The 27726-nt window shown below is 45.0% G+C and overlaps 1 protein-coding gene, 2 non-coding genes and 1 pseudogene across 3 annotated transcripts in view; all 4 read right to left on the reverse strand.

Annotated features, from left to right (window-relative positions):
* Positions 1 to 27726, reverse strand: part of LOC125250524 (mannose-binding protein C-like) — a 177858-nt gene that overhangs the window by 53276 nt on the left and 96856 nt on the right. The gene's annotated exons all lie outside the window — the stretch shown is intronic.
* Positions 5954 to 6114, reverse strand: LOC125252047 (annotated as a pseudogene).
* LOC125252034 lies at positions 20732 to 20895 on the reverse strand. Its single transcript, XR_007181127.1, has one exon. It is a non-coding gene; the product is annotated as a U1 spliceosomal RNA (small nuclear RNA).
* Positions 23017 to 23209, reverse strand: LOC125252044. The gene has a single exon (XR_007181133.1). It is a non-coding gene; the product is annotated as a U2 spliceosomal RNA (small nuclear RNA).

A 27726-nucleotide genomic window follows, 5' to 3' on the forward strand; every position in this document is an offset into this window, starting at 1 on the left:
CTTATCAAATAGGTCTTCACCCCACTCTCCAAACAGGCACACGAGATGCCACTTTGTGGGCTCAGCGGAGATCCCCTCTCCTCCGGCCCGCTGGCCCGCTGTTCCCGTAGCCAGAGTGGTGAGGGTGCATCTACAGGCGACCAGGGTCGGTGCCTGCCGGGACCCTCTCTGTGCGACCCCAGCCCCCCCGTCTGAATATCGTCGTCCGGTACCCCTGCAGCATTGATGTTACCTTTAGCTCGCATGCATGGAGGGTTGCCGTAACGCGCTTCCCCACCAGCAGGTTTCTGGTGGCCCAGATGGCATCCTTGATGACGTTGAGGGTGAGCCAGAGCGAGGTAAATTTCTGTGTCATCAAGTCCTTCAAGCCCCGGCCCACCCCAAGGATGGCGAGCTGGTACCCGAACTGGGCCCCACCCGCTGGTAGGCACGGGAAATACAGGCCTCACCTAGTGTGAGGCCCGGAACTGGACTCACCTGTTCCCGGTCCTGCACAACAGAAATGAGAGACTTGTGATTAGTTAAAATGGTGACATCCTGTTGTTCTAAAAGATATTTCTTTAAAAACTTTTTGATAAAACTATAGTCTGTAGGTAGGTTAAAAGATACTGGGCTTTTCAAATCCACAGATAAAATCTTTAGAGTCCTTAAGTAAGACCCCATCCAAAATCGTGTCATGGCTGCCGTCTTGTTATCTTTGGATGGGGTCACAGCATACTTTATGTGGAGGGCGGTGAAGCAGCTGCCTAAAAACAGGTGGGGCTCTGGGAGGCCTTTTCCACCGTTTTCTGGTCTCTTTTTGACCACCTCCCTCTTCAATCTTTCCCACTTAGACCCCCACAGGAAATAAAACACCGCCCTCTCTAGATCCTTCAGGAACTTCCTGGGTGGGGCAAAAACAGAACAAACAAGTGAAATTAGAGGTAAAATAACAGATTTAAAAATTAAAACCTTGCCCTCCAACGTCATCTGTCTATGTCCCCAAAACCCCAGTCTTTGCCTAACTTTCCTTAACATGTCAGTCCAGTTTCCCCGTCCTCCACCCTCTTTGTCAAATTTTATTCCTAAAACTTTAAAATCCTTCTCTTTAAAATCCAAGTCAAGTCCACCTGTGTCAACGTCTCCCCACGGCCCGAAGAGCTGGGCCTCGGACTTGTTCCTGTTAAGCTTTGCGCCCGAGGCCCGACCATACCAATCAGTCAAGTCCAATGCTCTTCGTATAGAAAAAATGTCCGTGGTTAAAAGAGTTACATCGTCCATGTATAAAACACAGGTCGCCGTCAGTCCACCTGTCCCAGGAACGTTTAGTCTTTGATCCATTTGTCCCTTCTCAAGATCTGTGCCAGTGGCTCGATGCAAGCCACGTACAGAAGAGGAGATAAAGGACACCCCTGACGAACACCACTGCAGATATTTACTGCCTTGGATAAATGCCCATTTACTAGAATGTTACTGACTAGGCCTTTGTACAGCAGTCCCACCCAAGCTATAAACTCTGGAAACCCCATTTTTTGCAGTACCAGAAAGAGGTACTGGTGCGAGACTCGGTCAAATGCTTTTTCAAAGTCTAAATTTAGGACTAATAGCCGAATATTTCTCTCTCGCGTAACAGATGGCGTCTCTAATCAGTACTAAGCTGCCGTTATCTTTCTTCCGGGCACAGCACAAGCTTGATCTGGGTGAATCACGTCCTCTAAAACAGTCGACATCCGTGTTGCTAAAATTTTGCTAAAATTTTGCTAAAAAGCTTACAGTCAAAGTTTAAAAGTGTTATCGGTCTCCAGTTTTTCAAGTCAGTCTGGTCACCTTTTTTATGAAGCAAAGAAACTATCCCTATTTTAAAACTGTCTGGGAGTCCGTCAAGGGTCTCAAAGTCTTTAAAAATGGTTAAAAGATCTTGAGCTAAAATGTCCCAAAAAGTAAGATAAAACTCCAGGGGGAGTCCATCTGCTCCTGGGGACCTCCCCCTCTTAAAACCTTTGATTGCTTTTTGGAGTTCTAAAACAGTAAAATCTTGGTCTAAAAGCTCATTTTGGCTTTTGACTCTCTTGTCTATAAAATCTAAAACTTCTTCTAAGGTGTCATTGTGTACTTTAAAACGATATAACTCTTCATAAAAACTTTCCACCCCATTTAAAATCTCTTCTGTTGTTGTCGCTTCCCTCCCTCCATCTTTTAAGTTATTTATAGTTCCTCCCCTTGTTATTATCTTTTTAAAAAAATACCTTGTACACTTTTCACCCTCTTCTAGTTCTCTCTCTTTACTTCGTAAAATGACTCCTTTGCTCTGAAGACTGGCTAAGGCCAACATTTCTTTTTTAACTTCTTGAATTTCATTGCTAAAATCAAAGCCATTGTTTAAAAGATTAAAATACCTTTGTAGTCTCTTTTGCAGCCCCATCATGCATCGTTTTTCCCTATTCTTCTTGTCTCTCCCTACCTTCATAAAAAACTGTTTTGTCCGATCTTTAACCATCTCACACCACTGTGCTCGTGTATCGTAAAAGTCTTGGAGGGTCTGCCATTGGCTGAACTGCTCCCTATATTCCTTAACTACATCCTCATCTTTTAAAAGGGAGCAGTTCAGCTTCCACAGCCCTCCCCCTACCGTCACACCCGTGGGTAGTGAAAGGGTGCAGGACAGCATTAAGTGGTCAGAAAAGAAGAGGGGGGTCACTGTAGCATCGGTCGGCGGGCAGTCCCTTGTAAAAATATAGTCGATTCGAGAGGCTTTGGCACCATCACTACTGAACCAAGTGTAACTCTCCTCTCTTTGATGCACAGTTTTAAAGCAGTCAACTAAATTAAAATCTTTCACTAAACCCTGTAAATAAAACCGATGTCTTATCGACCTTAAAATCATTTCCTACTCTCTTCCTGTCTTTTTTTGATAAAACACAGTCCCCTGCCACCACTTGGGGGGCCCTACCTGACATGTGGGGCTGCAAGTCTTCTAAAAGCTCATACCTGTCGTTTTTTCCTGTAAAACCATGTACATTAAGAACATTAAAATCTATACCTAAAAATTCAGATTTGCTAAAAGAGCCCACCCTTCCCTCACCACCGTGCTGCCCTTCACCAAGATATTAGGATTTTTGATTAAAATTGCAACACCGTCATTTTTATTTTGGTTCGATCCACTCCATATGGAGGGACCAGGGGACCATAGCTCCTCCATCTTTGCATATCTAGTAAAAAAGGGCAGAGCACACTCTTGTATTAAAAACAAATCTGATTTACAAGTATTTAAAAAGGATAAAATGCTCTGTGCTCTTATAGTGGACCTCACACTTCTTACATTGATAGTTGAGATAGTGAGGGCCATGAGCAATAAAATTAAAAAGGTATGTGACATTTAAAGGGCACCTATTATGCAAAATTCACTTTTACATGGTGTTTGACCATAAATGTGTTGGCAGTGTGTGAGCAAAACCACCCTAGAATGAGAAAAATCCACCCAGTGTTTTTTTTACAATCTCAATAATTCATAAGCACTGTCTCAGAACGCCCTGTTCTAAGATTGCTCTCACTGTGACGTAGAATTGCGCTAAGCCCCACCCACGTGGTTTGATTGACAATCTGGTTTTGGCATAGACCCCGCCCTCGGTGATCTGTCAACCATCCTCCATTGTTTCAACGACAGCCGGTAATGTCTCCTAAGAAACATAAGTGTTCTGTTGTGGGACGTAATAATGAACATAGTAGTTTTCACTTACTTCCGACATCAGAGCCACTGAAAACGCAGTGGATGGATTTTATTTACGGAGGAAAGGCGCCACTCAAAATTCCAAAATACGTTTATGTTTGCGCAAATCATTTTTTGACTGACTGTTTTGAGAACGAGGGTCAATTCAAAGCAGGTCTTGCTTCAAAGTTAATCCTCAAGTGTGGATCGTTGTCTACTGTTCGCGATCCAACGTCACCTCCAGAAGAAGTAAGTGTATTTAATGTTTTTTGAGCAAATAGTCATTTCAGTCGATGTCAGCCAATTCAATAACAAATGCGTCTAAAGTTGTTGTCGTCGTCGTAGAATGTCTGTGTATATAATTTAAACCTTGTTTGTATAGTGTGTATCCACACGTATATATATATTTTTTAAAGATATTGTATTAAAAACTGTGTATGTTTACTTAGCAAACGTTATCACAGTATTTGTGTTTGTAGTTTCAAAAAATTGCGCGAACGTTATCACAGTGTGTGTGTGTGTGTGTGTGTGTGTGTGTGTGTGTTGCACATCCATAATTGCAAAGGGGACGCGATTAAAACTCTATAAGTACATAAATGTATCAAATAACCATTCAGAGACGTCCTGCTCCATTCTCAATTGTGTTTCTTCTGCCGGAGTCTCTTCATCATCTGGGTCTGATTCTGGTTCAAACATGTACGGCTGAATGCCATACAAAACAGGGGGTCTCTCACTCTCAGCCATTCTGCTTATTGCCATAGGTATGCAAGTTACTGTTTATTGCCATAGGTATGCAAGTTACGCACTCATCCAAAGGCAGGGCGGGGATATGCAGCTCATTTATATTTAAGGTGGTACACACCAAAACAGCTCTTTTTAAAACAGGCCCCAAAAATGACATTTTCAAATGGTTATAATAAATTAACTGTGGGGTATTTTGTGCTGAAACTTCACAAATACATTCTGGGGACACCCAAGACCAATATTACATCTTGTAAAAAGGGACATAATAGGTGCCCTTTAAGACATTAAAAGACTACAAAAATACAATTAAAATCATGTTACATCTTTTTGCAAAGGCTTTTCTTTTTTCCCAGGAGGACTGGGATCAGGAAGACAAATGCTCACCACCTCAGGGGCTACAGAGGAAACCTCTTGCAGCTCCTTTGGCGATGACGTTCTTAGATTTACGTGCAAAAAGGATACCTCATTTTGGGATTTTAGGGGCCACATATGTTCCAGATCTTCCAAAATAGAACTATCTGAACTATGTGCTGCCCTAGCCTTTTTCTCTTCTGTATCAAACAGAGGAGACCCCGCAGGTCTTTTTTGCACCTGAGCATTTGGGAGTGAAAACTTCAAGTTTCACTCCCACTGGATTCCACACAATTATCTGAAACCGTTTCCAAAGAGGAATCTGTTTCTTCCTCTCCTTCCTTGTCTTTCTCAATGATGGTAACTTTTTCAATTTCAATTTGATCGTTTGACTCCGCCCCTGTGGCCGCCCCACTTCCTTCTTCCTGCCCAATCCCTGAGGCTGGCCGGGAATTCAAAACCTCAGGGTCCACCTCCTCCTCCCTTTGTTCCTTTGTTTGGTGAGCTTGTGGGGCGGTCATTTTTAGCTTGTTGGCAAAACTTTTAGGGCAGTCTCTGTAGAGATGGTTTGATTCTCCACAAAGATTGCACCGCCTGCCATTGGTACATTGTTCAAAATGATGTCCAATTTCTTTACACTTCCCACATACTAATTCTTGGCATGCTTCGGCTAAATGCCCCAATCTACCACATTTTCTACATAGTTTAGAAATACACATTTGAAATATATCAGTCTGTGTGTAATGAATGAATATGATATACAAGTTTGACTTTTTAAAAGGAATTAGTGAAATAAATCAACTTTTTGATGACATTCTAATTATATGACCAGCACCTGTACACGAGCTGCGGCCCTTTAGACCAGTGGTTCCCATCAGTCGGGCGTGTTTGATTAGATGTCTCCCTAATCAAACACACCTGATTCAACTCATCAGCTCGTTAGTAAAGACTCCAAGACCTCAGATGGGTTGGGTGCATCAGACAAGAGTGACATCCAAGACGTGCAGTGCTGGTTTGGGAACCGCTGCTTTGGAACAACAGCGACCGTTTCATAAGGGTGCGAGACAGTGCCACCCTGCCAGCCGTCCCACCACAGGTATGTAGAGACTCCTCGTGAAGCTCCAGTGACATTCCCTCTGCTATTAGCCACAACAATATGCAGTCCCCCAAAAGGGGAAGCACACCGTTCCTGGAGACACTGCAATACCAGGTCGATGCGTGGAGTGGACAGAGCAAGCCCCGGTTCCGGCTCCATGAGCCAAAAATAGTAGTCCCCAGATAGGGGACGTATCAGATATTAAACTGATAAGAAAAGATTTTATTTTGACAGATTTTTATTGTCACAATAAACTCTGGTTACATACACACAATCATTTTTTTATAACACATGATACATTTGTTATTTTTTGAAACTTTCCATAATGCGTAAAACACAATAAAACACATTAAAACAACCAAGGAGCAGTCTTTTTACAAAAGTAAAAACATTTTGTGTGGAGTGTTGTTTGTGTTATGTATCTGTAGTGCTAAAAACAGTGTGTGTTAAAACCAAAAAACAGGATTAAAAGCTCTCTCTTCCATTGTACGAGAAACGGGTGTGTCCTTAAAAAAGATGACCATCAGCTCAGTTCCCCATAAACAGTCCCAAAGACCTGGCCCTTCTGGGCCCAGAGGAGATTCTCTTAAACCGAGGCACCGTTGCCCCGGCCAAGGTGTTCGGGGGGCATCTACGGGCAGTCAAGGCTCGTGGCTATGGGGACCTTTCTTGTGAAGCTCTGACCCTCCACATCCGAATGGCGACATGCGGTGTACTCCTGCAGCCTTGATTTGGCCAGCTGGATGGTGGCGTGGAGGGACACCTGCATGTGCTTCCCCACCAGTAGGTTTCTGGAGGTCCATATGGCGTCTTTAATACACAGGATGGTGAGCCAGAGCTTGGGAGGTGTTTTTGCTGGCATTTCCTCTTGGCTCACCCCTCCTCTCCCCATTGGGTAGTCTGGACCCCCCCCTACTGGCAGGTACGGGAATTGCTGGGGGCCAGCTGTCACCCACAGGTCCCTCACAGCGCTGCACTCCCAGAGCGTGTGCCTCACGGTCTCAGGCGCGCCACACCCGGGCCGCGGGCAGATGGAGTTCTTTGACATGCCTCGGGAGTGCATCACGGCCCTGACCGGTAGGATCTCATGGGCAGCCATCCAAGCCAGGTTTCGGTGTTGATTATGGAGAGCTGAGTGGGATACATTTCGCCAAACCTTTTGGCTTCACCTAGAGTGAGCCCGCGCACTGGACACACTTGTTCCCGTTCCTGCACAAGGGAGAGGATAGAGCGATGATTAGTTAAAACAGTCACACTTTCTTTTTCCAAATTAAATTTCTTTAAAAACTTCTTTATATGGGTATATGTTAGGAGTTGGTCAAAAGCAAGTGGCGTTGTCAAGTCTTATGGTAAAAGTTTTAGGGCTCTTAAATAGGACCCCATCCAGAACCGGACCATGGCTGCCGTTTTGTCTTGTTTGGATGGGGCCAGGGCATATTTTATGTGTAGTGCAGTATAAAAAGCTCCTAAGAACAAATAAGGGTCTGGTACTCCTTTTCCTCCATTTTGGGGTGCTTTCTTCATGGTTACTCTTTTTAGCCTCTCCCACTTAGACCCCCACAGGAAATAAAACATGGCACGGTCCAAGGATACAAAAAATAATCTGGGGGGAAAGAAGACAGAACACAACAATAAAAACAGGGGTAAAATCACAGCTTTTATGATTAAAACCTTTCCTTCAAAAGTCAGTTGTCTCAGTCTCCAGAACCCCAATTTTTTCCTCACTTTACCCATCACGTCATGCCAATTTCTACTCCCTCCCCCCTCTCTGTCAAATTTGATGCCCAGTATTTTTAAGTCCGTCTTTTTAATACTAATGTCCAGTCCAGCAGACTCAATGGGTTTCCATGGGCCATAAAACTGTGCCTGGGTCTTGTCTCTGTTCAGTCTGGCTCCCAACGCTTTCCCAAACCAGTCTGTCAAGTCCATAGTCCTCTGTATTGATAAAACGTCAGTGCATAGAAGGTTAACGTCATCCATATATAAAACAGTCTTTGTAGTCAGTCCTCCAGTCCCGGGTATAGTCAGTCCATTAATCCATTGATCCCTTCTCAAAACCTGCGCTAAGGGTTCAATGCAAGCCACATACAGGAGGGGAGATAAAGGACAGCCCTGACGGACACCGCTGCGTATATCTATTGCTTTTGAAAGATTCCCGTTAACTAGGATTTTGCTGGTTATATCCTTATACAGCAACCCCACCCAAGCTAAGAATCTCCCAGGAAACCCCATTTTTCCCAAAACTTGAAACAAGTAATGGTGTGAAACTCAGTCGAATGCTTTTTCAAAATCTAAATTTAAAACTATCAGCCGAATATTTCTGTCTCTTGCATAACAGATAGCGTCTCTTATCAATACGAGGCTGTCCGTGATCTTCCTCCCAGGGACGGCGCAGGCTTGATCCGGGTGGATCAGATCTGTTAAAACTGTTGACATTCGTGTTATTAAAAGTTTACTAAAAAGTTTGCAATCGAAATTTAAAAGAGTTATTGGGCGCCAATTTTTTATATCCGTCTTGTCATCTTTTTTGTGTAGCAAGGTCATTATTCCCATCCTAAAACTGTCAGGGAGTCTGTCGAGATTAACAAAGTCATTAAAAACAGCCAGTAAGTCTTGTCTTAAAATGTCCCAAAAGGTCAAATAAAATTCTAAGGGAAGTCCATCAACTCCAGGAGATTTCCCTTTTTTTAAAATTCTTTACACTTTTTTCTATCTCAGAGAGGTTAAAATCCTTTATCGGTATTATCTTTTACTGTTTTCTCTATGCAAGTTAAAATTTTGCTTAAAATGCGAACATCACTTACCTTTTCTTCATAAAGTTCCTCATAAAACTTTCTACTACTGATAAAATACCATTTGTGTCTGTCATCATTTCTCCTTCTTTGTTTCTCAATTTCACTATTGCTCCACCACCATTAATGATTTTCTTAAAAAAAATATCTTGTGCATTTCTCACCTTCCTCTATTTCCCTTTCTTTGCTTCTGAAAACAATACCTCTACCTTTAACCTCAGCCATTTCTTACATTTCTTTCTTAACTTCTTTTATTTCATCATTAAAATCAAAACCCTGACTAAGAAGGTAAAAGTAACGTTGTAGCTTCTTTTGCAGTCCCACCATTCGTCTCATTTCTTTTGATTTTTTCTTTTTCCCTGCCCATCTAAAAAAGGTCTTGGTCTTTCCCTTCACCATCTCCCACCACTGTGCCGTCTTGTAAGGTCTGCCATTGCATGTACTGCTCCCTGTAGTCTGTCACGACATCTAAGTCTTCCAACAGGGAGCAGTTTAGCCTGATAAGAACAGATTTTTTTTTTTTTTTAATTATTATTAGTCTTTACAGTTCATTCAAACACAAAAAACACAGTCACAAAAAGCTGTTACGGTCCAAGCCTTTGTATTTATTATTTATTATTTAGTGTGGTGTGTATTTTTTCTTTGTATTAATTTTGGTCTTTCTCTTCTCCCGAGGGTAAGCTCCGCCCCTGTGCACCTGCGGCCCATTAATTTACGACGCGCTGGGCTGGTTATAAGAGGAGAGAGTGTGGATGTGAAGGGTGGGCTGTTGAGTGTCGAACTTGTGCTGCTTCCATCATAACTCCAGTCGCCAGGTCACCACTGCCACTGTCTTTAGCTCTATGTGAGCGTGGTGTACGCTTGAGAATTTCCATCGACTTTAACTCCAGTCGCCAGGCCGCCACTGCCACTGTCTTTGGCTTTATGTGAGCGTGGTGCGCATTTGGGAACCCCCAATGACTACAACACCTGTCGTGTAGCCGCCACTGCCACTGTCTTTAGCTCTACGTGAGCGTGGCGCACACTTGAGAGAGAGGGCTCGTGTGGTAAGCTGACATGGACGGCCAGCTTCTGTCCGACGAGTTCTGTGTGCGTCCTGATGGCCCGCTGTTGTTATTAAGTGGTTTGTTTGTTTCATTTTTGTTTTATTTTGTTGATCTGTGTGTTTGTTTATTTCATGTTCGTTGTATTAGAGCGCTGGTTCTATACTACCTGAACAGTTGTCTGTGATACGCGAGTGCTGCGGCATTAATAAACGGATAAATTGTTTCTCTTTGTCTTGCGTGTCCTTTTATGTTGCTTACCCCCTTCCCTAGCGAGCTCTTTAAAAGTGGGGTTCGTAACATAAATGGGGGCTCGTCCGGGATCCTTTGTAAGTATTGTTTCCCGAGAATTCAGCTGCCAGTAATTAACGTGATTTGTTTGGTGTGGAGCGGATCAGGTTTGTCCTACACATTCTCCGGTTAGTCAGAGTAAGCCAACAGGGCTGTGCTTAGCGCCAGTTCTGGCTACGGTTTACTGTTTGTTGTTTTCTTTATTATTTTAGTTTATTTTGTTTGGAGGTATTCCGGGGGAGAGAGCAATCTCTTAATCGGTACCCTCCGAAGACTAGCTATAGGAGGTAGTTAGACTTCTGGTTAGGTAGGTAGGTCCGGAGTGTGTGTGGATTTTCCTTATTTGTTTCCACACCGGTTTTGTAAAAATGGCAACTTTTGATTTGAACAAATTCATAGATCAGCCTAGTGTTGAGGGGTTAGAGGCGTGTCGAAAAAATTATCTGTTTCTGATCGCTCAGCGTTATGACATTTCTGTTTCTAAAACACAGCGTAAAGCGGAAATAAAAGCTTGTATTGTGTCTGCTTTGGTTGACAAAGGGGTTTTTCCTTCATTAGAAGCAGTTTCTGTAGAAGCAGCTGGTCCCGCGATAACTGCTGCAGGAAGTCCTTCACAAGTACCGGTTGGTGATCAGTCTACTCCAATGACTACTGGTGCGGAGGTAGGTGCACCATTTTCAATGCCTAAATTCGAACCGATTTCTCTTTCTACTGAGGCATCGCCTGAATTTCGTTCGGATTTGCGTTTAAACGTTCGTTTAGCTCGTCTACAATTAGAGACTCAGGATCGAGCTCAGGCGAGACAAGATGATTTAAAACGTCTTTAAGATTGAGATGTATCGAACTGATGATGATACAAAAGTGCGACTTCGGCAGGTCGAGTTGCAGGCTGCTCAAGATCTTTCTAAACAAACGATTCCTAAAACATCTAGTTTGAATGATAGCTCTGAGGCAGCTGCTGGTCCATCAAATTCGAATATTGTCTCCAATAACTCTGTTCCGTCAGGTAATGTATCCGAGTCTGCAGTTGTATCGCCTCCTCATTTTGACGTTGGCTAAAAATATCTCGATAGTTCCACCTTTTCGTGAGAAAGAAGTGGAAGCTTACTTTCAAGCTTTTGAACGAATCGCGAGTGTTTTGAAGTGGCCAACTGAAGTTTGGGCGTTGATGTTACAGTGTAAACTAACAGGTAAGGCACAAGACGTGTGTGCATCTCTTTCGTTAGAAGAGAGCGTTCAATACGAAGCCGTGAAAAATGCGATTCTGAGGGCGTATGAGTTGGTCCCCGAACATTATCGACAACGTTTCCGTACCACGAAGAAATCCGCTTCTCAAACTTATGTCGAGTTTGCTCGTGAGAAAGGAATGTTGTTTGACCGCTGGATTAAAGCGTGTAAGGTTACGGATTACACTTCTCTGCGAGAGTTGATGTTGATCGAGGAATTTAAGAATTGCGTTCCAGAGCGCACTGCTTTGGAAACCCCAAACTTAACCTATTACAAAAATTTTAAGTACACACACAGTACCCCAAGAATCCCCTCCAACAACCCTTATCCCACCCCAACTCGAGCAAGACCCCCCCAAACCCTTTTCACCATCTCCTCCCCAAAAGCAGCCCTATATCCCTTTATCTCTTTTGATACACTAGCCATAAGAGCCCAGAACAGTCATTGGGGCTCTATACTAGGCAACTGCTTCCTTAAACACCTTGACCGCCATTCCCATAATATTCGCTTCCCCTCTGAGACCACTACCCACACCACCCGTCTCCTATCCTTCTCCACCTTCCTCAATCCTGAACCATATAATACCAAATCTCGAGTGATCGTTGGCCCTCTCCATTCACTCTACCACCCAGTGACCATCCTCCATAGAGAAACTGCTCCCGGACAAGACCACAAAGCGTGCTCAATGGTCTCTTCATTTCCGCAGCCCCCCGGACACCACGGAGATCTACCCTGACCATGCCTATACAATCGTTCCCGCACTGGGAGCCTTCCCAAGGCCGCCAACCAATTCAAATCCTTACACACCCCTATCAAAAAATCTGGCTGCAAAGCTTGCCAATTTACTTCAACAGGAAGCCTCGTCCACCTTATTTCTCCTACTGATGTCTCTACCAACCTCGCATACAGCTTCCTATGATCCAACACCAAAGAGTGCTCCAAACACCACGGGTTCTTCTTGATAATGTCTGCAGCCACCCTATAGTGTTCAGGCCTATCAACTGACCAAGGTACCCTATTGCTCCATCCTATTAACTGCCTCAACGGCCATCCTAACCAGAACCGTGCTAAAAAATACGCCTTGTGGAGTCTGAACGACCAGGCGAGCTGCAAAGGCAGTAAAAAGTGCTGTAGTCTTCCAAGTGAGGCAAGGCACTCCTCTACCACCCCTCCTTAGATGTTTAAACATCTGTGCCCTTGAAACCAGCTCTGTTCCTCCTTTCCAAATGAACGAGAACACTAACTTCTCCATTCTCCTCCCCTGCCAAAAAGGCAGGGGGAAAACATATGCCAAATGATTCATGCTGGGCAGCATATCTGTCTTAACTGCTTGCACTCTACCCCATAAGGACATATCCCTTCCGCTCCATTTCCTGACCTTCCCTTGCAAGGATTTTAGCACCCCCTCCCAATTTTGCTGGCCACTATTAACTCGGAAAAACTGCACCCCCAAGATTTTAAGTCCATCCATACACAAAGCGTACCCACCTGGGACAGAAGTCCTCCCGCTCCATCGTCCTACAAACATTACTGCAGACTTATTTACATTCACCCTGGCACCTGTGGCCTCAGAGAAAGTGCGCAAAACTTCCCCTACCCGCAAAAAGTCTTGCTCAGTGGTCAAAAAAAACATCATATCATCCGTATATATAGAAATTTTTGCTCTTATTCCTCCTCCCCCTGGCAGCACTACCCCGGCCAAAACCCCTGATGCACGCAACCGGCAAGCCAAAGGCTCCAAGGATAATATGTAAAGCAGGGCAAAGGATTTTTGACAGAGGACACCCCTGCCTCACACCTCCTAGCTGCTCCACGGGTTCAGAAAAAAACCCGTTCACCCCAATCCGACTCCCTGCCTCGTTATACAATAACTGTATCCAGGCTCTAAAACCAGGACCAAACCCAAGTCTCCTCAATACAGACCATAAGAAAGAGTGACTCACCCTATCAAATGCCTTTTCCTGATCCAAACTCAAAACTGCCTAAGCTGACGCTGCTCCGCCCAACTAATCACATCACGAGTTAAAGCTAAGTTAAGACTACCCGGATCTCCCTGGGATTCCGCATGTCTGATCAGGATGGACCACCGACCCTACCACCTTCTTAAGACGCATAGTTAAGACTTTCGCCAAGATCTTATAATCCGTAGCCAGCAGGGTTATCGGCCGCCAATTAGCCAGATCTTCTTTACTATTTTTCTTATGAAGAAGGTTCACCATTCCTGTCCTCGTAGAAAGCGGCAAGACTTTTCTCTCAAAACTTTCCTGGTACACTTTAACCAAATCCGGACCTACTAAAGGCAAAAAGACCTGATAAAACTCAGATGGAAGACCATCGCCGCCCGGGGATGTACCCCCCTTCAGGGACCTTACTGCTACCTCCACCTCCTCAAATGTATCCTTTCCCTCCAGGCTAACTTTTTCTGAATCCTCCAGCCTCTTATCCAGATCATTAAGAAAAATCTCCGCTGTTGTTTCCCTCCTCTCCCTGTCCGAAAACAACTCTTTATAAAAGGTGGCTGCAGCTTTCAACATACACTTCACTGTCTTTACTTTACCTGCAGCCGAATTCAGCCCTTCCATGCTACTTCGCTTCTGCCTACCTTTCACAGTTGCAAAGAAAAACTTTGTAGGCCTCTCATCCAACCCACGCCTACTTACACCTGACTGAACCAGGAACTTCTTTGCTTCCCCCCTATAATATTCCTTCAAAGTTTCCTGCAGCAATTTTGCCATCCTCCACCCCTGTGCAGAGTTTAATAACCCCTGCGAACATAACCCCTGTAAATCTTTATTCCACTGTTGTGCCTTTCCTTAACCCCTTCCTACCAGTCTGAATGAGACTGATAAAACCCTTTTAAATTCCTCCACCCTACGAATAACTCCTTCATAACCCTGCAAAAGGTTGGGTCCAGAAGGTACATGGTGTTCAGTTTCCACCTCCCCCGCCCCCGTTGCCCAAACTCCCCTTCCACCCAAGACCCCACAAGACCATGGTCCGAACACCACATAGGCTGCACAGCATACCCACTAACTTTAACCGACTTGGAGAAAAATAAATTATCTAGGCGCGAAGCCTCCTGCCTGCTATTCCACCACGTATAACCAGGACCCCCATCCCCCGCTGCCCGAAAGGCATCCTGGAGGCCAAAAACCTTGGTTACCTCTTCCAGTTCTCCCCCCTGACCTTTGTCTATAGATACATTAAAATCACCTCCTAGAACCACTAGCCGGTTAGTGTACCGTAAGGGGAAAAAATTATCCAAAAACCCCTCTCTTTCCCCCCGCTTACTGGGTGCATACACATTTATAAAGCGTGACAGCTACCCCCCTCCATCGTGCATTCCACAAAAACCACTCTCCCTGGGACAATTACCCCTGATGCTTCAATTATCACCTCCCAAGAAAAAAAAAGAATCCCCACCCCATCTGCCCTCACATTCCCCACTCCCCAAAAAGATGGTCCCAAAGTCCATTCTTTTGAAAAAAACTCCACATCCTTATCATTCTCCAATTGGCATTCTTGTAGAAACAAAACATCATAATACAAGTCTCTAACAGAAAGATAAACAGCTGCCCGCCTCTCTACCATTTTCATTCCCCTTACATTGAGAGTTGCCACTCTTATTATCCCCATTTGAATGTTACCCAACCCCCATCAAAACCCCACCCTCCATCAAACTCACCCCATCCCACTTATTCTTCATATTATCCCTCTCAATCCCCTTTTCTTTGTGGACCCCTTCTTATCCCTCTTCCTATTACCCTTCTAGAAACCTCAGTCCACTCACCCTATTGTGTTATCTTTTCATCCTTTTCCACTCTGACCCCCCACTCAGTGTCCATTTCCCCTTCTTCTTCTTCTTCTTCCTCAGACCCCTCCTCTCTGACCTCCTTTCCCACCGCCTCCTGACTTACAATGTTCTCCAGTTTGCAAAGTTTACGTCCTTCCTCCTTCTTCTGATCCTCCAGATCATCCCAGATCCGGCGACGACTTGTTCCAGGCCCTGAGTCTGCTGAGTCCCTGAGACCCCCTAGAGACTCCATCCCGTTGGCCCAACGATACAGGCATCGGCTCCAGGACGTCCCGCTCCTCTCCCACTCCCAAGCCCCCCGACCACACTTCCACGATGTCCAGCTCTGACCAAACTTGGGAAGGATCTGTCTGCTGTTCTACTGCAACCTCACTTTCGTCCAAGGACAGACTAATCAAGTCCCCACTGCCAGTGGCTTGTTGATTATTCACATTCACCTCACCCCGGTCTGGTTCGCCATCCTTCTCTTGCTCCTCTAACGTTATCCTCCCTCCAGACTGCTCGTCCATTACAGCCGGTAAACTGGTGAGTATAGCCTCAAGATCAGCCTGTAGGTCTTCCCTTCCTTCAGCAAACTTGCATATGACTTGCTCCGCAGTGGACACACTCGATATAGATGATCTGGCTTCCCACACAAACTACAATGCTTTGGGGCAGAACAGCCTGAAGCGACATGGTCCACAGCCCCACAAAGACGACACCGCAGTCCACTCGCAGTCTGCCTTGACGTGCCCCTCACCTCCACATCTTCGGCAGTACATGGGCTGCCCTGTATAGTAGAGGAAGCCTCTGTTTGGCCCGATGGAAAACGATCCAGGCGGATGAACCAGGCCTCCTGGCATCGATGGATCCATCCTCAGCTTAACCAGGTACCGTATTTTACCCGTCCAGATACCGGAACCAATCCCTCACCCGCTCACCTCCTTTAACCGCTTCACAATGCCTTGTGAGGAAGGTCAACACCTCGCTGTCCTCCACATACGGGTTATACAGATGAATTGTAAGGGGCAGAAAATCCTGGGCAAACAAGGGCTGGAGCTGTAAACCTTCCAAGGGATTGTGTTTCTTCCGTCCCCAGCTCTCGAAGAAACCCACACAATCCGTTAGATTGAAGAAAGTCAAATCCATAAAACCAACCGTTGCGAAATCTTGAAGGCAGAAGACAGAGGAAGCTACAACGTTGAACACTCCTTTTAGCAAGTCCATCACAAGAAATTCTTATCCATGTATCCCTTTTCAAGATCTGTGCCAGTGGCTCAATGCAAGCCACATACAGAAGGGGAGATAAAGGACACCCCTGACGGACACCGCTGCAAATATTTATCGCTTTGGAAAGATGCCCATTTACAAGGATTTTGCTGACTAAACCCTCGTACAGCAGTCCCACCCAAGCTATAAACCTCTCTGGAAAACCCATTTTTTTTGCAGTACCTGAAACAGGTACTGGTGCGAGACCCGGTCAAATGCTTTTTCAAAATCTAAATTTAAGACTGTTAACTGAATGTTTCTGTCTCTCGCATAACAGATGGAGTCTCTAATCAGAACTAAGCTGTCTGTTATCTTTCTTCCAGGCACAGCACAGGCTTGATCCTGGGTGGATTACGTCCTCTAAAACAGTCGACATACGTGTAGCTAAAATCTTTACTAAAAAGTTTACAATCGAAATTTAAAAGTGTAATAGGTCTCCAGTTTTTTAAGTCAGACCGGTCACCTTTTTTGTAAAGTAAAGAGACTATCCCTGTTCTAAAACTGTCTGGAAGTCTGTCAAGGGTCTCAAAGTCTTTAAAAATAGTCAATAATTCGTGAGCTAAAACATCCCAAAAGATAATATAAAACTCTAGGGGGAGTCCATCTGCTCCTGGGGACTTCCCCTTCTTAAAACATTTAAGTGCATTTTGTATTTCTAAAATGGTAAAATCTTGGGTTAAAAGCTCATTTTTAGTATTGACTTTCTTGGTTATAAAATTTAAGACTTCCTTTACAGTGTCATTGTGTATTTCTTTGGGACTATATAGCTCCTGGTAAAATTTTTCAACCCTTTTAAAATTTCATCTGTTGTTTTAACTACCATCTCTTCTACTTTTACACTGGTTATAGCCCCTCTCTTTGTTAATATCTTTTTAAAAAAATACCTAGTACATTTTTCACCTTCTTCTATCTCTCTCTCTTTACTTCTTAAAAGAACCCCTTTACTTTGAAAACTGGATAAAACTGACATTTCTTTCTTAACTTCTCTAATTTCGTCATTAAAATCAAAGCCTTTGTTAAAAAGATTAAAATATCTTTGTAGTCTTCTTTGCAGCCCCATCATGTGTCTCTTTTCCCTATTCTTCTTGTCCCTTCCTACTTTCATAAAAAACTGTCTTGTCCGGTCCTTTACCATTTCCCACTATTGTGTACGTGTATCGTAAAAGTCTTGGAGGGTCTGCCATTGGCTGAACTGCTCCCTATATTCCTTAACTACATCCTCATCTTCTAAAAGAGAGCAGTTCAGCTTCCACAGCCCTCCTCCTACCGTCACACCCGTGGGTAGTGAAAGGGTGCAGGACAGCATTAAGTGGTCAGAAAAGAAGAAGGGGGAGTACTGTAGCAACGGTTGGCAGGCAGTCCCTAGTAAAAATATGGTCGATTCGAGAGGCTTTGGCACCATCACTACTGAACCAAGTGTAGCCCTCCTCTCTTTGATGCACATTTTTAAAGCAGTCGACTAAATTAAAATCTTTAACTAAACCCTGTAATAAAACCGATGTCTTATCGACCTTAAAATCATCTCCTACTCTCTTCCTGTCTTTTTTTGATAAAACACAGTTAAAATCCCCTGCCACCACTAGGGGAGCCCTACCTAACATGTGGGGCTGCAAGTCTTCTAAAAGCTCATACCTGTCGTTTTTTCCTGTAAAACCATATACATTAAGAACATTAAAATCTATACCTAAAAAATTCAGATTTGCTAAAAGAGCCCGCCCTTCCCTCACCACCGTGCTGCCCTTCACCAAGATATTAGGATTTTTGATTAAAATTGCAACACCGTCATTTTTATTTTGGTTCGATCCACTCCATATGGAGGGACCAGGGGACCATAGCTCCTCCATCTTTGCATATCTAGTAAAAAAGGGCAGAGCACACTCTTGTATTAAAAACAAATCTGATTTACAAGTATTTAAAAAGGATAAAATGCTCTGTGCTCTTATAGTGGACCTCACACTTCTTACATTGATAATTGAGATAGTGAGGGCCATGAGCAGTAAAATTAAAAAGGTATGTAACATTTAAGACATTAAAAAACTACAAAAATACAATTAAAATCATGTTACATCTTGTTGCAAATGCCTTTCCTTTTTCCCAGGAGGACTGGGATCAGGAAAACAAATGCTCAACGCCTCAGGGGCTACAGAGGAAACCTCTTGCAGCTCCTTTGGCAATGATGTTCTTAGCTTTACGTGCAAAAAGGACACCTCATTTTGGGATTCTAGGGGCCACATACATTCCATATCTTCCGAAATAAAACTATCTGAATGATGTGCTGCCCTAGCCTTTTTCTCTTCTGTATCAAACAGAGGAGACCCCGCAGGTCTTTTTTGCACCTGAGCATTTGGGAGCGAAAATTCTGTTTCACTCCCACTGGATTCCACACAATTATCTGAAACCGTTTCCAAAGAGGAATCTGTTTCTTCCTCTCCTTCCTTGTCTTTCTCAATGATGGTAACTTTTCCAATTTCAATTTGACCGTTTGACTCCGCCCCTGTAGCTGCCCAATCCCTGAGGCTGGCCGGGAATTTGAAATTCCTGCCAAAACCTCAGGGTCCGCCTCCTCCTCCCTTTGTTCCTTTGTTTGGTGAGCTTGTGGGGTGACCATTTTTAGCTTGTTGGCAAAACTTTTAGGGCAGTCTCTGTAGAGATGGTTTGATTCTCCACACAGGTTGCACCGCCTGCCATTGGTGCACTCTTCAAAATTATGACCAATTTCTCTGCATTTCCCACATACAATTTCCTGGCATGCTTCAGCCAAATGCCCAAACATTCCACATTTTCTGCATAATTTGGGCATGCTCTGGTAATGAATGTAGCCTCTGTTCTCACCCAGCACAATCATAGAAGGCAGATGCTTCAGGCCCTGGTAGCTCCCGGCATCTTCCCATTGTTTAATGGGAATTCGCCAGGAGCATGTCCAGATGCCATCCTCATCTAAAACCTTGACTGGCTGGCCTCGAACCGTGCAAAATCTACCCAGCCAGACACAAATGTCCTCCCCAGTTACTGTCTCATTAAACATTCTAACAATCACAGTTTTAAGTGTATTATCAGATAGCTTTTCAACAGTAAACATGGAGAACTGGGATTTTACTGATTCAAATCTGTGCCAAAAATCATTCAGGTGGGAAACAGCTCTAAAGCTAACATCATAGCCTTTGTTCAGGGGCAGAGTCACAATACATTTCAGTTCTTCAGGTTTAAAATGTAAAGTCTTCTGGAGAAGCTTCCTGGAGAAGTCGAGAAGCGACATCCCCAAAAGCCTTCCATCAACTTCTCTGAATAAAAAACACACGCTGTGGTGCCTCCGCAAGCCGGCACGGGCAGCCGACATGGTGGAGGCACCAACAGCCTAAAACAAACTTTACAAATCAAAAACCAATAAATAAATAAATAAATAAAACCTTACCTTAAAACAGCTTGTTCGTAAAAACGGTAGCAGCAATTTCAAATATACCTCTTGAAAGTTGGGGGCTCGTGATACTGCAAGAACTCAAGCCAAGAAACCTCCAAAAGGCAATCGCAGCTCAAACCTGACGACAAAATACTTGATCTTAGCCAAAAGGCCGAGAAGCGATGCCGTTGTCAAGCAGTGGGGGCAGAGCCGGCAAAGGCGACGCACATCTGGGCCGCGGTGGGTTTCGTACTTTGCCTCTAGGACCACTGCTGTCGATCAGATCGTTTGTTGAATAGTGGAGATGATTTGAAACAACCTGCTTTCGCGGACTGGTCCTAGGTTTTTCGATCAACCTCCACAAAAGCACCGCAGTACAATTCTCTGGACTCCCTAGGTAGTTCATGATCAGGAGGGGGGAAAAAAGCACAACTTTAACATTTGGATAGTGTGGACGAGTCTCTCGTTCTTCCTGCTACGGCCGGCCAGTGGGTGTGGCTGGGAGTCTCATCAAGTGAACCATGTACACCCGTGCTTCCCTCTATAAAGCTTAGGCTTTGTTTGGCGTGGTGTGTTGCTTGCTCCTGGGTGCTTTGGTTTAGATTTTGGTCTTTGTTTGTTTATTTTGATTTCCTTATTCATTTAAATGTGGTTCTGTCTGATGTTTGGTTATTGATGTGTCTGACAGAAATTGTGTTTGGTTTTGTTGATTTCTTGTTTCATATATTTTCTTATTTATGCCGATAAATCTCTTTTTGTTGCAACCTACCAAGCTGACTATGGCCTCCGTTTCATTTGTCACGGCTTTGAGCCGGTCGTGACAATAGCTACCGCAGGGTCATTTAGAAAACGGCCGTGGTCAAGTGCCCCCAAAAGCCTATTCTCTCTAAACGAAAACTCAGAACTTTGCAAAACCAGGCGAGCACATGATTCCAAAAAGGGGCGTGCAAACGCATACGGAGACGGAGCCACAGACAACGCTACGACTGTTCGAAACCACAGGTTCCCTCAGCACCACCTAATCTGCTTTCAACCAGTGTGTCCAGGGGAGAGCACGAACGCAGTCCCCCACTACCATAAATTATGCAGTCGAGATTCCCACATTTGGGGAATTCGCAGAGGTCAGCACAACCGGAGTGCAATGGCCGAGCCTCGCCCTGGGTGAACCACCTTCCTGATCATGGTGTCTCCCCTGCCAGGTAAGTATGAGTCCCCAGGCCTCCAGTCAGAGGCTACCCTATCCCTCTTTGCCATCCTCATCAACGGTGACCCCCCTCCCCCACCCCAAGCAAAGGAAGGGCGTGTCCCTGCCATTACTTGACTGCGATTTCCGTGACCATGCCTTCAAGCCGGCAAACTGCCAAGCACCTACAGGTGCTGGTCATATAATTAGAATATCATCAAAAAGTTGATTTCTTTCACGAATTCCATTCAAAAAGTCAAACTTGTATGTTATATTCATTCATTACACACAGACTGATGTATTTCAAATGTTTATTTCTTTTAATTTTGATGATTATAACTGACAACTAAGGAAAATCCCAAATTGCAGTATCTCAGAAAATATAGAACTATTACTTAAGACCAATACAAAGAAAGGATTTTTAGAAACCTTGGCCAACTGAAAAGTATGAACATGAAAAGTATGAGCATGTGCAGCACTCAGTACTTAGTTGGGGCTCCTTTTGCCTGAATTACTGCAGCAGTGCGGCGTGGCATGGAGTCCATCGGTCTGTGGCACTGCTCAGGTGTTATGAGAGCCCAGGTTGCTCTGACAGTGGCCTTCAGCTCTTCTGCATTGTTGGGTCTGGCGTATCGCGCATCTTCCTCTTCACAATACCCCATAGATTTTCTATGGGGTTAAGGTCAGGCGAGTTTGCTGGCCAGTTAAGAACAGGGATAGCATGGTCCTTAAACCAGGTACTGGTAGCTTTGGCACTGTGTGCAGGTGCCAAGTCCTGTTGGAAAATGAAATCTCCATAAAGTTGGTCAGCAGCAGGAAGCATGAAGTGCTCTAAAACTTCCTGGCATACGGCTGCGTTGACCTTGGACCTCAGAAAACACAGTGGACCAACACCAGCAGATGACATGGCACCCCAAACCATCACTGACTGTGGAAACTTTACACTGGACCTCAAGCAACATGGATTGTGTGCCTCTCCTCTCTTCCTCCAGACTCTGGGACCCTGATTTCCAAAGGAAATGCAAAATTTACTTTCATCAGAGAACATAACTTTGGACCACTCAGCAGCAGCAGCAGCAGTCCAGTCCTTTTTGTCGAGACGCTTCTGACGCTGTCTGTTGTTCAAGAGTGGCTTGACACAAGGAATGCGACAGCTGAAACCCATGTCTTGCATACGTCTGTGCATAGTGGTTCTCGAAGCACTGACTCCAGTGGCAGTCCACTCTTTGTGAACCTCCCCCACATTTTTGAATGGGTTTTGTTTCACAATCCTCTCCAGGGTGCGGTTATCCCTATTGCTTGTACACTTTTTTTTCTTTTTTTTTTTTTCTACCACATCTTTTCCTTCCCTTCGCCTCTCTATTAATGTGCTTGGACACAGAGCTCTGTGAACAGCCAGCCTCTTTTGCAACGACCTTTTGTGTCTTGGCCTCCTTGTGCAAGGTGTCAGTGGTCGTCTTTTGGACAACTGTCAAGTCAGCAGTCTTCCCCATGACTGTGTAGCCTACAGAACTAGACTGAGAGACCATTTAAAGGCCTTTGCGGGTGTTTTGAGTTAATTAGCTGATTAGAGTGTGGCACCAGGTGTCTTCAATATTGAACCTTTTCACAATATTCTAATTTTCTGAGATAGTGAATTTGGGATTTTCCTTAGTTGTCAGTTATAATCATCAAAATTAAGAGAAATAAACATTTGAAATATATCAGTCTGTGTGTAATGAATGAATATGATGATATACAAGTTTGACTTTTTAAAAGGAATTAGTGAAATAAATCAACTTTTTGATGACATTCTAATTATATGACCAGCACCTGTACACGAGCTGCGGCCCTTTAGACCAGTGGTTCCCATCAGTCGGGCGTGTTTGATTAGACGTCTCCCTAATCAAACACACCTGATTCAACTCATCAGCTCCTTAGTAAAGACTCCAAGACCTCAGATGGGCGCATCAGACAAGAGTGACATCCAAGACGTGCAGTGCTGGTTTGGGAACCGCTGCTTTGGAACAATGGCGACCGTTTCATAAGGGTACGAGATGGTGCCACCCTGCCAGCCGTCCCACCGCAGGTATGTAGAGACTCCTCGTGAAGCTCCAGTGACATTCCCTCTGCTATTAGCCACAACAATATGCAGTCCCCCAAAAGGGGAAGCACACCGTTCCTGGAGACACTGCAATACCAGGTCGATGCGTGGAGTGGACGGAGCAAGCCCCGGTTCTGGCTCCATGAGCCAAAAATCCATTTAATATGTAGTCCCCAGATAGGGGACGTATCAGATATTAAACTGATAAGAACAGTTTTTTTTTTTTTTTTTTTTTTTTTTTTTAATTAAACCAATCCATTAAGCCAATCCATTCATTACAACAGTCTGGAAAACATTACAACAAAAATTACATTCCTTTTCTCCATTTCCTTATACACACTGCTAAGTTAAGATGGTTATACACCAAAAGAATAGAAAAAAAACTGAACAAAACAAAAAACACCCAAAAAGGCAATATAACACTAGATCCTTATTCCCTTTACCCTACACCCACTCTTGGTAACCCACCCCATATCCTCCTGTTTTTTTTCCTCCTCATAACACTCTTTAAACATTTTTACCTCGGTTACTATTTTTCCAAGTAAACGACAAAATAACCTTTCTGTAAACATACGAGGCAACTGCTTTTTCAAACATGTTATTCTCCACTCCCACAAAATGTATTTAGCTTCTGAAATTACCACCCACACCACTCTCCTGAGATCTTTTTCCAAATCCTTTAAACCCTCACCCTTCACTACTAGCTCTCTCTGAATAGAAGGCCCCCTCCAATCTTTCCACCACAACTTTACAGAACGCCAGAGAGCTGCTGCTGCTCCTGGACAAGACCACAAACTGTGCTCAATTGTTTCCTCCTGTCCACAGCTCACTGGACACAAAGGTGACCTTCTCTGCCCATGTCTGTACAGACGCTCTCTTACAGGCAGCCGGCCTAAAACTGTCAACCAGTTCAGATCCTTGCAGGCGCCCACCAAATATGAGGGTTGCAAGATAGACCAATCCACCCCATCGTGCAGAGTAGCCTTCTCTGCCCCTCCAACCAACTCATCCCTTAGTCTGCAGTACAGTTTTCTATGGTCCAAAATCACTGACTGCTCTAAACACAAGGATTTACGCACCACAAGATCCACCACTTTCTGGTATTGTTCTGGCCTTTCCATTGACCAAGGCATCGATCCCTTCCATGGAATCATGGACCTCAATGGAAACCCCAACCAAAACCTGGCAAGGAACCCTGCCTTGTGCCCTAAAGTCTGGGCTACCAAACCTGCTGCAAAGGAGGAAAAAAGGGCCTCCATTTTAAAGGTATGCAAGGCACACCTCTTCCCCCCTCTTTTAGGTGATGGTACATCTGGGCTCTGGCTACCAACTCTGTACCATTCCTCCAGAGGAAGGAGAAAACCAACCTCTCCAGTTTCCTACCATACCAAAAAGGAATTGGAAATATGTACGCCAGGTGGTTCAGACTAGGGAGGAGATCAGCCTTCACCACCTCCAACCTACCCCAGAGTGACAGCCCCCTTGCATTCCACCTAGCTACCTTTGCCTGTACAACCTTAAGCCTAGCCCCCCAATTCTCTTGTGCACTATTTCTCCTGAAAAATCGAATGCCCAGAATCTTCATTCCCATCAGGACACAGGCTGTATCCACCTGGCACAATTGTTCTCCCTGCCCACTGTCCTACAAACATTGCAGAAGATTTACTCACATTTACCCGAGCCCCTGAGGCCTCACAAAACCCCTGCAGGATCCTGTCAGCCACCACAAAATCCAGCTCGGAAGTCAGGAAAAGTGTCATATCGTCAGCATTTGCTGCCACTTTTGCACTTATCCCCCTACCACCAGGCAAATGCACTCCTGTCAAGGACGGGGCCGCTCATAGTGCCGCCACAAGAGGCTCCAGTGACAGAATGTAGAGCAGGGGGGACAAGGGACATCCCTGCCTTACCCCTCCCTGCTGCTCGACTAACTCTGAGTAAAATCCATTCACCCCAATTCTACTCATCGCTCGGGTGTATAGTAATCTTACCCAGGCCCTGAAAACTGGACCAAACCTTAAACGCTCCAGGACTGACATTAGAAAGGCATGATTTACCCTATCAAATGCCTTCTCCTGGTCCAAACTTAAGATAGCTAAAGGTAGCTGCCGTTGTTCAGCCCAGCTGATGATGTCCCTCACCAAGGCTAGGTTCAAGCTACCTGACCTACCTGGCACCCCACAAGTCTGATCAGGCTGAACCACTGTACCCACCACTCTTTTAAGCCTTTCAGTTATGTTATGACCTGTCCTCATAGTAGCTGGCAGTTCTCCCTTATTCAGGCTCTCCTGATATACCTCAACCAGCTCTGCCCCTATCAAAGGCCAAAAGGCTCTATAAAACTCTACTGGAAGGCCATCATTTCCAGGAGCCGTACCCTTTTTGAATGAGTTACAAAGCTGACTCTACCTCCTGAAGAGTTAAGGATTTCTCCAACACAACACTCTCCTCTTCACCCCAAAACATCTGTCAACCCCTCCAGAAAACCCCTAGAAGCTGGATTTAAAGAACCCCTACTGCTAAAAAGCCCCCTGTAGAAACCAGCAGCTATCTGCAACATTCCCTCTACAGAGTATTCTACTCCCTCCCTTCCTTGTAGGCCCTCAATGCAGCTGCGCTGCTGCTGTCTCCGTACTGTGGAGAAGAAATAACTAGTTGGTTTCTCATCCAACAGACGTTTCTGGGTTCTTGACCACAACAGGAAGGTTTTAGCCTCCCCCCAGTAAAAGTCTTTTATAACTCCCTGTAGAAAACTGGCTCTGTTCCACCCTTCAGCAGTACTCAATGCTCCCTCAGACCACAAGGTTTGCAACATTTGCGGACCTGAGCACGTTTGCGCTCCGCTTTTGCAATCCCCCAGCAACGGCAAACGAGAGAAACTCTCTCCTTCACTCCCTCCCACCAAGCTGCTTGTGAATCAAACAGGCCCCTCAGGTTTTTCCAACCGGCTATCAACCTTTGAAGTACTTCATAAAAAGTTCTATCTTTTAAATAGGAGGTATTGAATCTCCAGACTCCCCTCCCTCTCTTCAAACCACCTACCTCTACCCCAACTCCTACCAAACAGTGATCTGTCCACCACATAGGCTGCTGGGTGTAATTTATGACCTTCATATGGTCAGGTACAAAAACATAATCCAGGCGTGATACCTCCTGCCTATTATTTCTCCATGTATAGGTTGGTTCTAAACCACCCACTAACCTAAATGAATCCCGAAGAGAAAAAATTGTCACCAGCTGCGCTAAGTCCTTTCCAGAAGCATTGTCTAGTGACACATTGAAATCCCCCCCTAAAACCACCAATCGGTTGGTAAAGAGGACCGGAGCTAGGTCATCTAGAAAACCCTCCCTTTCTCCTAACTTACTCGGTGCATAAACATTCACAAACCGAAAAGCCACCCCCCTCCATCTGACATCCGCCACTATCACCCTCCCCAGCCTAATCACATTAGTGGATTCAATCACAAACTCCCCAGAGTAAAACAAAATCCCCACCCCATCCGCCCTCACATTTCCCACTCCCCAAACTGAAGGCCCCAGCCCCCAGCCCGCAGAAAATAATTGTACATCACTGTACCCTTGTAAGTGGCACTCTTGCAAAAATAAAACATCAAAAGGTAACCTTTTTAAAGAAATAAAGACTGCAGTCTTTCGCTGTAGCATTTTGATCCCTCTTACATTCAGAGTAGCCACTCTTACACAACCCATTATAATAATTGCTACTTAATATAACACAAAACAAAACAAAAATTTTCCGGAACAAAACCTTAAATACTCCCCTTCCTTCCTGATATCCCCTTTCCCCTCCCCTTTCCCTTTCTTGTGAGTACCTCCACCCATTCCCCCACTTGTTTGTCATCCTGCCCCTCATCCTCCCTCTCTTCTAAACCTCCCCTCCCGGGTTTTCCCAAGACCACATGATCCTTTTCACAAATACTCCCCTCTTTTGCTCCACATCCATTTTCCCTTTCAGCCTCCACTTCCACCCTCCTAGGGTTCTCCTCTTCTTGGGCCACTTTCTCCCAGTCCTGAACCGGAGCTAGCTCCTGCAAAAGAGATGAGCTTAAAAGTCCTACCCTACTGCACTTGCGCTCCCTTTCCTGGCTCTCGGTGTCCTCAGTGAGCCGCCGTCGACGTTGTCCTTGTGCTACCTCCATCGGTTCACTTGATTCATCGTCCTGCTGAGGCCGATTCTCTCCTCCTAATGAAGGAGACTGCCTTTCCCTTAGGTCCATGGGCCTCGTTGTCAGATCTCTCTGAGACTCAAAGATCCCAGATAACACCTCTGTCACATCTATCTCTGACCATTCCTGGGATGGCGCCAGTTGTCGCACGCTCTCCTCATCTCTCACTTCCTCCCTGGAATTGCCTGGTACTGCACCCCTACGGCCTTTTGTTTCTCTTGCCCCCTGATCTGCACTCGAAGGTCCTGCTTCCTGGCTCTCCATCTCTGCCGGTAAGCTTGTAAGCAGAGATTCAAGATCTGCCTGCAGGTCATGACCTTCTCTAAAGAGGCTGGCAAAGGATTTCTTTCTGGTTGGACATGCACGGAACAGATGGTCCACCCCACCGCATAAGCTGCATCTTTTGTGTTCGGGACAAGCTGAAGCAATATGGTCTGTTGACTCACAAAAGCAACAACGTTGACCAGTACAGTCAGTCTTAATGTGACCTCGAGCCCCACATCTTCTGCAATACAGCGGCTGCCCCGGATAATGGAGGAAGCCTCGGTTGGACCCGATGAAAAAGGACCCCGGGGGATGGATAAGACC

This window comes from Megalobrama amblycephala, linkage group LG17, assembly GCF_018812025.1.
Source record: "Megalobrama amblycephala isolate DHTTF-2021 linkage group LG17, ASM1881202v1, whole genome shotgun sequence".
Lineage (NCBI taxonomy): Eukaryota > Metazoa > Chordata > Actinopteri > Cypriniformes > Xenocyprididae > Megalobrama > Megalobrama amblycephala.